General features: G+C 41.0%; 1 long non-coding RNA gene across 1 annotated transcript in view; it reads left to right on the forward strand.

Annotated features, from left to right (window-relative positions):
* LOC125083150 (uncharacterized) overlaps positions 1-8,717 on the forward strand; it is a 112,891-nt gene extending 104,174 nt beyond the window's left edge. The window contains exons 20-22 of the long non-coding RNA XR_007122184.1: positions 5,092-5,306; positions 6,250-6,337; positions 8,333-8,717. This is a non-coding gene — a long non-coding RNA (uncharacterized LOC125083150). The remainder of the gene's footprint in view (positions 1-5,091; positions 5,307-6,249; positions 6,338-8,332) is intronic.
* Positions 8,718-9,355: the final 638 nt, after the last annotated feature.

Genomic DNA, 9,355 nt, shown 5'->3' on the forward strand with positions numbered 1-9,355 from the left:
CCTTGTGTGGACAACCTGTATGCCTTCTCTGTCATTCTGCAGCCTGGTCGTTGGCACAATGCCTTTGATCTGTTTAATTTCAGAACATGACAGGGATGTTTATTCCTATGTCAGTCATAGGCCCTTAAATCTCATACTTGTCATGACTTTTAGAAAATAGGATTTCTAACCAAAATTTATTATTATTAAAGGAATGGCTGTAGTATCGAGCCAAACTTAACCCATGTTCTGGGTGGTGGAGATCAAAAAAAAAGGTTCTCCCCCATTATTTTTTTAAGGCTAAGTTGCCCCAGCAGGCCCCTTTCCAGATAGAAAAAAAAAGTTTTTCCTGGGTAAGGGAGACTCATGTCCTGGGACTGTGGAATGAAATGCTCACAGAGGATAGCTTTTCTCTTGGATTGTTCCCTAGCCATGCAAACTCATAGTGTATAGGGCCACGGAACCTAACCTTGGGGCCCCGGTCAGAAGTCAGAGCTCTCGAATGACTATAAAAGCACCTGATGCTCCTGTGTTGCCTTTTAAAATTTTTTTACAACTTTATTCATTATTTGTTACCACTGGCCATAGTTAACCATATCCTGTTCTTTGAGGAGCCATGTAAACATATTTAGCCCTTCATTTTAACATTTATTTCCATATTCTAAAGAGATTGCTACCTCTGCTCATGTTCTATTATGGTAGATAATAGGTCTCCTCTGTTTACCGTCCTTCTGATTTGTCACATGACAATTATAATATCTGTATCCTCTGACAGTTGAATGGTCACTGTTGAGCCAAGGAACCCATTACCATGTTTCCCTTCTTGTCCAGTTATTATTTTCCCTAGAGCCGAGAATTTGGCCATTTTTAAAAAAATGCCTCTAGTTTTCTCCGTACGTGCTAAGTCTTTCCAGTGCCTCCAATAGCGTAATACTCAAGGCATTGTTTTTTTGTTTTCAGCACATTAAGTATAATAATTGACTTAATTTTCACAGGAGCTCGGTGAGGTAGGTACGTTATGGATCCATTTCATCACTGGGAAGTGTGAAGCACAGAGGGTAACTGACTAGCCTGGTGAGACCCTAAATGGCAGGCAGGACTGGAAGCGGGACAGTTGTGCCTCCTGCAGCCCCTCCCAAGCTCAAGCAACACCGCCCTTGGTGTAACTTTCTACACTAGCAAATCCACCAGATAATCAGTTGGAAACATTTCGGAAGGCTCTTTCTGCTGTGCATCCTGTCACCTGGTTTCGCCTGGCTCGCGTGCTGTCTACCCCTCCACCCACGGGTCCTACTCACCCAGGGGATTTCCTTCTCCCTCTCCTGGATGGATTCCTGGTTTTCTGGGTAGCATTCCTTCTTTCTTGGTTTACCTTAGAGCTTTGGGGGAAGCCATCCTTTAGAAGGCTTCTCAGACTTTTTAGGTCTTAAATATTTTTTAAAGAAAGTTTGCATTCTGCCTAGAGAGCCCTGGGTACAGTGTTCACAGCCATTTTTACTCTCAATCATTTAGATGTGACCCGTATTTTTTCCATTATTGAAACTTAAAATGATGGTGGATCTTCTCTTGTGCATTGTGCTGGGTGCTCTGCTGTCCTTCGGGTCCAGAAAATATCCTTATAGTAGTTCCCTTGACTTTTCTCTTCCAAACCCTATTGGTTGGATGTTGGGCCCCCTGGTTTGGCCTTCTGGTTTCCTCTATTTTTTCCGCCTTTTTAATGTAATTTTAGCTCTCCTATTTCAATTTCTAAGAACACTTTCTTTTCTTAATAATAATCTCAGCCCACTAGCCTCCTGACCTTGTTTGGAGAATAGCTAACTTACCTCTGTGAGGTCCTTAAATACAGCTTAATTAGACTTTCCTTCTGAGTTTCCTCTCTTCCTTTCTTGTTTTGAGGTCCCTTACTTTTATGTTGGAGGCTTTCTTCAAATGTCAAGTAATTCTCAGCTTTCTCTCAAGATTTTAACCGTCAGACACATAAATGCTGATTGCAAGGTCTGTGTAGTTGGACATGGCTTGCCAACTGCCCAGTAATTGGATAAAGATTTTTTATCTCTAGGCACATGAGGTATTTCTTTGTGTAGCATTATATTGAAATTCAGTGTTCGATGTGGGGGTTCCTAAAACCCATTCGGCTATTTCTGCCATGTGGACTCTACATCCCTGTCATGTTGCTTAGCCACTGTCTTCTCCTTTTCTGTCCCCATTGCTAAATTCTTAGACATTTTAATGGAGAGCAGTTTGGTTCCTGCTGACCCCTGTCCTCAGTGCCCTCCTCTTTCTACCCCTAATCAGCATCACAGTTTTCCTAAATGAAGGTAGTTCTAGCAAAAAGAATTACTGTTAAATCTGTGCCAAAAACCCAAACATCAACTATGGAGTGAAAAACTCTAATATTTCTGTGATAGCTACGGATAAACTCGACTTCTGGACTGATGCCAACTTACATGTAATTCTTGTTTCCTTACAATGTGTAATTATTGCATTTAGATCCATTCCACTTATTAAGATTATTACATTTATCTTGAAGTACATTAATCTCCTTGTTGCAGTGGCTCTGCTAAGACTGTGTGTTTATTTATCTTCCCGATGAGTGTGCTTCAGATTTTCTATGTATGAGAAGTCCTGTCTATCGACTTTTGATGGAACTCTCTAGACCTCTTGGCAAACTTATTGTTAAGGGCTCCTTCCCAAGCCCTTAAGTGCTATAGAAACATAATGGTTGTGGATGTACCTGGACCTTATCCATGGTTTCCTTTACATGGAATCCAACTCTTGATTTCCTGCCCTTACACTGGATTGTTTCCTGCTTCTTGAAGCTTCCCTAGATGCTCCTTCCTTCTCTGGTCCCTGTACTCAACTTGACCTCTGATGTAAGGCTGCTTCGGGATCCTGAGCTCTCCCCTTCTCTTCTCTACTAAGTCTCTCCAGGGGATGCCATCCAGCCCATAGTTTTATGCTCATCACTCCCAGATACTTATCATTCACTATGTTATATCCCTCGGACCCTGACTCTAGTTTCCGGCTTAACAGTGTCACATGTTTGGCATGACCAGACCAAACTTTTGAGGTACTACCATCTGCACACACACTAACTATCCCTTATATACCTCTTTCTTCCCATTTTGGAAAATGATGCCAACATCCAACCAGTTGTTCAAGCCACAAATCTGACAATTATCCTCGATTCTTCTCTTTCACTCAACTCAAAAAAGCCATTTATCTGCACAGTATTGATTCTACTCCAGCAAACACCTTGAATCTGTCCACTTCTTTGCATTTCTAGGACCCTTGCCTTACACAAAGACATCCTAGTTCTCCTAGACTACGACATAGGCTTCGCTTCTTACCTGGTATTTTTGTGTCCAGTCTTGCACATAACAATGATAGTAAGCTTTTTTCTCAGATCATAAATTGGCTTAAAATCTTCCAAAATCTCTGTGTCTAAATCACCATCCATCCTCTACTGGTTTCTCACAACCCCAAGCACATTCCCTCTCTGGAGTCTTTATACTAGCTCTTCTGCCTAGAATGAGTTCTGGTCATTCATACATGGCTTAGTCTTCCTTGTGTTCTCATCTAAAATGTCACCTCCTCAGAGCATCTTTCCCCAAGCACCCTCCCCCTGGGTACCCAATCATCGTCTTTCCCATCAGCCTATTTTAATTCTGTGGATAACACTTACCACTATCTGGTATATTTTTATGTGTTTATTTTCTGTTCATTGCGCCTGCCAGAATGTAAATTCCTTAAGAGCAATGGCCTTATCGCTCAACTTAGGTGGATTAAAGGCACTTTAGAAGTGAGAAAACCAGAGAGAAAGGCAACTTGCCAGAGATCATGTAGATAACAGGCTATTTGTCCTATCGCTTCAAATGTGTTCATTGTCTTAATGACCCCTACTACAGCCCATAGCTACTGTTTTTAATTGTACTGTTGGTTCCACCACTTTGAGCAGTTTATTTTCTTATTCTAGGGTTTTACCTTAATCAGCATTATCCCACTTGAGGGTTCTGTGACCAGAAGCCAACGATGTGTTCTGTCATTGGTCATCTTTATCCTGAGGCAGTTACAAGCTTGGTTTATCAACTTTGAGAACTTTCTTTTTGGCCCTTCTTTCCTGTTGACCCACTAGAAACCCACCTTCTTGCCAAACCACATACTTAATAGTGTTCATGCATAGGATGGAATTGTAAATCCACAGGGTGATTATGGTTTGGTGGAAAGAGCTTTGGGGAAACTGGGCTTTTCATCTGTTTCTGATAACCAGGAGCTATCTGCTCTTAAGGGAGCCATTCACACTCCCAGCTTCAATTTCGTTGCCTGTCCAGCTCTGCCATGAGCAGAGGAACATTAGAACAACAGTCCATTCTCACTCTCTCCCACCCATCTGTTTGGAATAATACATAGGAACATTCACTTCCCAGGGATTAAGTGAATTCATAAATAATCCAGTTAGTTGGATTAAGTGAACTCATGAATATAAAAATATTTTGCTGAGGATAAGATGCACTACAGGTGTGGGGGATTAAATGTAAGGGACTGCTCGCAGGAATCAGTTCCTAATGCATTCAGTATATGGCCCTCAGTAAGCATGATTGTTTCAAGTCCCTGTTAGAAGCCAGACTTTCAGAACTGTCTTCCTATCCTGTGCACTTTTGAATAATGCTTTTTCTTAATGCAAGTGTTGTATACACAGTAACCAGTCCAAGTGGTAGAAAATGAAAACTGAAAGTTTGCTCTCACCTCAAACCCAAGTATTATGCCCAGACCCAAACAGTTATACTTAACCTAATAATAGCTCAGAACTTGACAATGAGTCCGCCATTGTTACAAGCTCTTTACAGATGAACTCCGTTGGACGCTCTCAACAACCCTATGGCTCAGGGATTCCTGTGACCCTGGTTGTATGTATGAGCAAACTGAGTCACAGGGACGAGAAGCTGTTTGCCCAGGGTCACACAGCTACACACAGTCATGGGTGCTCACACAGCCTGGCTTCCAAGTTCATACTCCGAGGCACCTTTCCAAACAAGTATATGGAGTACCTATGGTACATTCCATTGTATAATGTATCCTGCTAAGATTTTTACCATCTCTTAAATTTTTCAGTGTTCAAAATGAAGTACAAAACATAGGAAACTTGGGTCACCCTGGACAACCTAGTGCTCTCGTGTTTGTCTACAGCTTACATTTCTGTAAGTGGAAAGCGGAAACAAAGGACGTGTATACTGAATGTCTCAGGCGATAACCATCAGGCTGCCTTCCATGCTGAAGAGCAATGATCACCTGGGGTCTGCAGACCCCCAGAGTCACGGAGAGGACATGTGAGTTTTATGTGCCTCTGTTTTTTTTCTCTAATTGCTTTTTAAATCTGAGTGCTCTGCTGTTTGACAAGGGATTTTACCACGCAGTAAACACAACTCTCTGGGAAAAGCTTCTCCTATTCCCGTGGGCTGATGTCTCTGCTCCTTGGCAGGGGGGTGAGTTGCCATCAGTGACCTCTCTGCTTCTGCTGCCTGGTACCCTGAGGCTCTGGAAAAATTACTGTGAGGCTATTCACCTTGGCTCAGCCTGAGATCTACTCTGACGGATTTATTGGCTCTTAAACCTTTACTCAAGCAGAACCTCTAAACCAATATACGGTTTCACTCACTTGCACTCCAGGGAGAGAGAGTGTGGTGAGAAGGGGGAGCAAAGTCCGCCCCTCTCTGACCCCCTTGCAAACTTCTTAGGAAATGGAATTCATCATTTCTTTCCAGTTTGGGTTCCTTTTTTTAACCAGAGTTTTTCTCAGTCCATTGGTATGTGGGAATTCATTGGTGAAAGGAAAAGTAGTAAGATCATTCAGTCAACCACTATCCATTAGCTGTTTTTAAAGGAAAACATTGAATGAGAAACTTGCAGTCTTCCCCAGCTTTTGTAGGAATGGAAGATGGAGGAAATGGCAACCATTTAAACACGAGGGAATTTAGAGCATAAAGGAAGACCATCGAAGGAAGATCACCAGTAGTGTTATCCTTATTTTCCTACTAAAGCTTAGAGAAGATTTAAATGACTCAGCCCAACTTACTCAGAAAGGGTTGTAGCCATAGTTCCAACTCTGGCTCCTGTTTCCAAGTCCTATATCCTCTATTGCACTCGTTGGTGGTCTTCAAACCAAATGCTTTCCAATTCCATGTACTAAATACTGCTTTCCTAACTTTTGTGTGCTACAGACACAGGAGCATGCTGGGTGAAATCTAATGAAACTGTTTTACATATTGGCAGGGAAGAAAGTAAGGGAGAGAGAGACCAAGAAATGGAGACACAGCTCTCTTATGTGCTAAAAACAAAGAAGAACCTCATAACTGATGTGGTAAGTACAGAGGTTGAGGCCAGAACAGAGGCTGTAAGACATGACCACAGAACCTAACAGCTATGGGCTGGGGTTTTTTACACATGGCCCTTGGGCTTAAGGAAAGTAAAGAGTTGAAACTGAAATTGACACATAGAGCTACAACCAAGGAAGACCTGCCCCCACTCCGTTAAGGGACCGGAAAGTATTGTTCACTTACTAAAGCTACTGGCAAATTTCTCACAATAAATGGCAATTTAAAAAATCTCTTCTATGCATAGGTGTAGCATGCAAATTTTAGACCCTCCTCAAGCAGAGGCACCCCAAATGAAGATATTAATATAGAGACCATAAATATTTCTCACCAGTGAAACTCCTAGACGTCACCAAAGAATCAAATGTAAGACTTCTCTGAAGGATTACTGCCACTTCTTAAAGTACCCCAGCATTCCACAGGGAGGCTATATCCTAACTGAAAAAATGCTCACAAAGTCCAAATCAAGGGAGTGGTCTACAAAATGGGAGAATTGACAGATACATGTGGGAAGAACAGCACCACAAGAATCTGAGATAATCTAACAGTCTAAAGCTAACTATAAATTTTTTTAATTTTTTTTTATTTTTTCAGCATAACAGTATTCATTATTTTTGCACCACACCCAGTGCTCCATGCAATCCGTGCCCTCTACAATACCCACCACCTGGTGCCCCCAACCTCCCACCCCCCACCCCTTCAAAATTCTCAGATCGTTTTTCAGAGTCCATAGTCTCTCGTGGCTCACCTCCCCTTCCAATTTCCCTCAACTCCCTTCTCCTCTCCATCTCCCCTTGTCCTCCATGCTATTTGTTATGCTCCACAAATAAGTGAAACCATATGATAATTGACTCTCTCTGTTTGACTTATTTCACTCAGCATAATCTCTTCCAGTCCCGTCCATGTTGCTACAAAACTTGGGTATTCATCTTTTTTTTTTTTTAACAGCTTTATAAACATATATTTTTATCCCCAGGGGTACAGGTCTGCAAATCGCCAGGTTTACACACTTCACAGCACTCACCATAGCACATACCCTCCCTAATATCCATAACCCCACCCCCCTCTCCCAAAAGCTAACTATAAATTTAAGTACATTTACAATCATGAAGGAGATAAAGGGAGAAATAAAAAGCCCTCCTGGAAAAAAAAAAAAAAGGAAAAGAATTGGCAGTTATGACAATCCAGTAGAACAATTCAAAATGAAACACTGTGAATAACATTCAGCAATGACCAGCTTTGAGGGTGGTTAGGCACCGTTAAAGAGAAAAGTGATGATATGGAAGATACATCTGAGGAAATTACCCAGAGTGTGGCAGAGGGAGATAGACAACTATGAAATCAAAATGACTGGTTTAGAGATATAAAGGATTAAAGTAGAAGTTTGAATTTAGCTGTAATGAGATTTCAGAAACAGAAAGTGCAAACAGGGCAATGCTTTCCGTGAAACAGCTATGAATTGTCCAGAAGAGAAAAATCCTGAGACTTCACACGGAAGCAGCCCACTGAATCTGGCACGTAATCTGGTAGATTCCTCATAGGAAAAGCAGAACACTGAAGCAAACAGTAACTGAAGAGCCAATAGAGACAACAGAGAACACAGAACAGAATAATCATTAGAATAGGGGACACATCGGCAAAATGGAGACCAGAAAACTAATCTGTCTGAGCATCAGAATCCCCTGAGAAGTACATGAAAATACAGTCTTTTGGTTTTACGCAGATGCTTTCAAGAGTCAAGAGTGAGTATGTGTTAAACAAAACAAACAAAACACCAAGGTTTCTGGAATGATCAAGTAGGTTTAAAACCCTCTTATTCCTGAGCACCAAATACCTACACGCATATATATACATTCACATTTTCACCACACTGATCTCAGGTGTGTGTTAGTGAAATTTTCCCCCACCCCTAAAAACCATGGAGACGTTTGATCTAAAACCAAGGATAATTTCTATAATATTTTCCCCCCAATCTCTTGGAGTTTCATGCTAAATGGTGCCAGAAGATGATCCCCAAAGAACAAGGCAAAGGAGTTAACACAAGCATCTCTGACCTCACGATTCCTCAACGTTCCTACTTCTCTTTCCTCTAGTATATGTAGGTCTGCACATCAGAGGACACGGCATTCAGCCTCAGACCTCCAGAATCCTGTGTGCATGTTTGAAAGGATAAATAGCCCGCATTTGAGAGCATGTGGCGAGACAGGATTCCTAGCTTACTTTGTATTTCATATTAAATACAAGACACCTTAACACACTAACAAACAGCAGAAATTCAGTCTACTTTGCCTTTATGGACATCTGTTCTCAGACTGCTGGTTGTTTACCTAACTGCTATAATAAAGGCTAATTTCTACATTAAAGTAATACTTGGTATCATTGGAATATTTTCTAAGTAGCCCAACACAGAAAACATGGAAGTCTCCAGAAGGGATGGAGGGCAGTGAGGTTTTGCCGCATTGTTGTACACCCATGAAGTAATCTGTCTGCTCTTTGGCTTGGACTCCTTATACTGGGCTTTTCCCTTTTTGATAGAGAATGCTTCCACAAATAATAGCATACCCACATGACAGAACTCTGCCAGTAGAAAAATGATGTTTTGAATGGATAGTTTACGAAAGGAAAAAAAAAGTACCACAAATACATAAATATTTAACTTCAGTAGCAATAAAGAAAAAAATTCTTTAAGATGACAGTGCCTAATATTGGTGAAGTTATGGGCAAATGAGCACTGCTTTGCTCACTTACTTCCTAGATAGGTATTTGGTAATATGTAGCCAAAGTCTTAAAAAGTTAGATTTTTTTTTTTGGCTCATCAATTCCATGCAAAAAGTGTATATTCTTAAAAATTGCACAAGTGCAGCTCTGTTTATATTTTTTTAAAAAATTTGGAAACAACTTAGGAGTCATTCCAATAAAATCTGGTGCTATTCAGTGGAATTCAGTTAGGAAAGATATTCGTAACACATAGGTAAGAATTTAAAAGTTGCAAAATTGAAGGTAAT

Source organism: Lutra lutra, chromosome 13 (genome assembly GCF_902655055.1).
Source record: "Lutra lutra chromosome 13, mLutLut1.2, whole genome shotgun sequence".
NCBI lineage: Eukaryota > Metazoa > Chordata > Mammalia > Carnivora > Mustelidae > Lutra > Lutra lutra.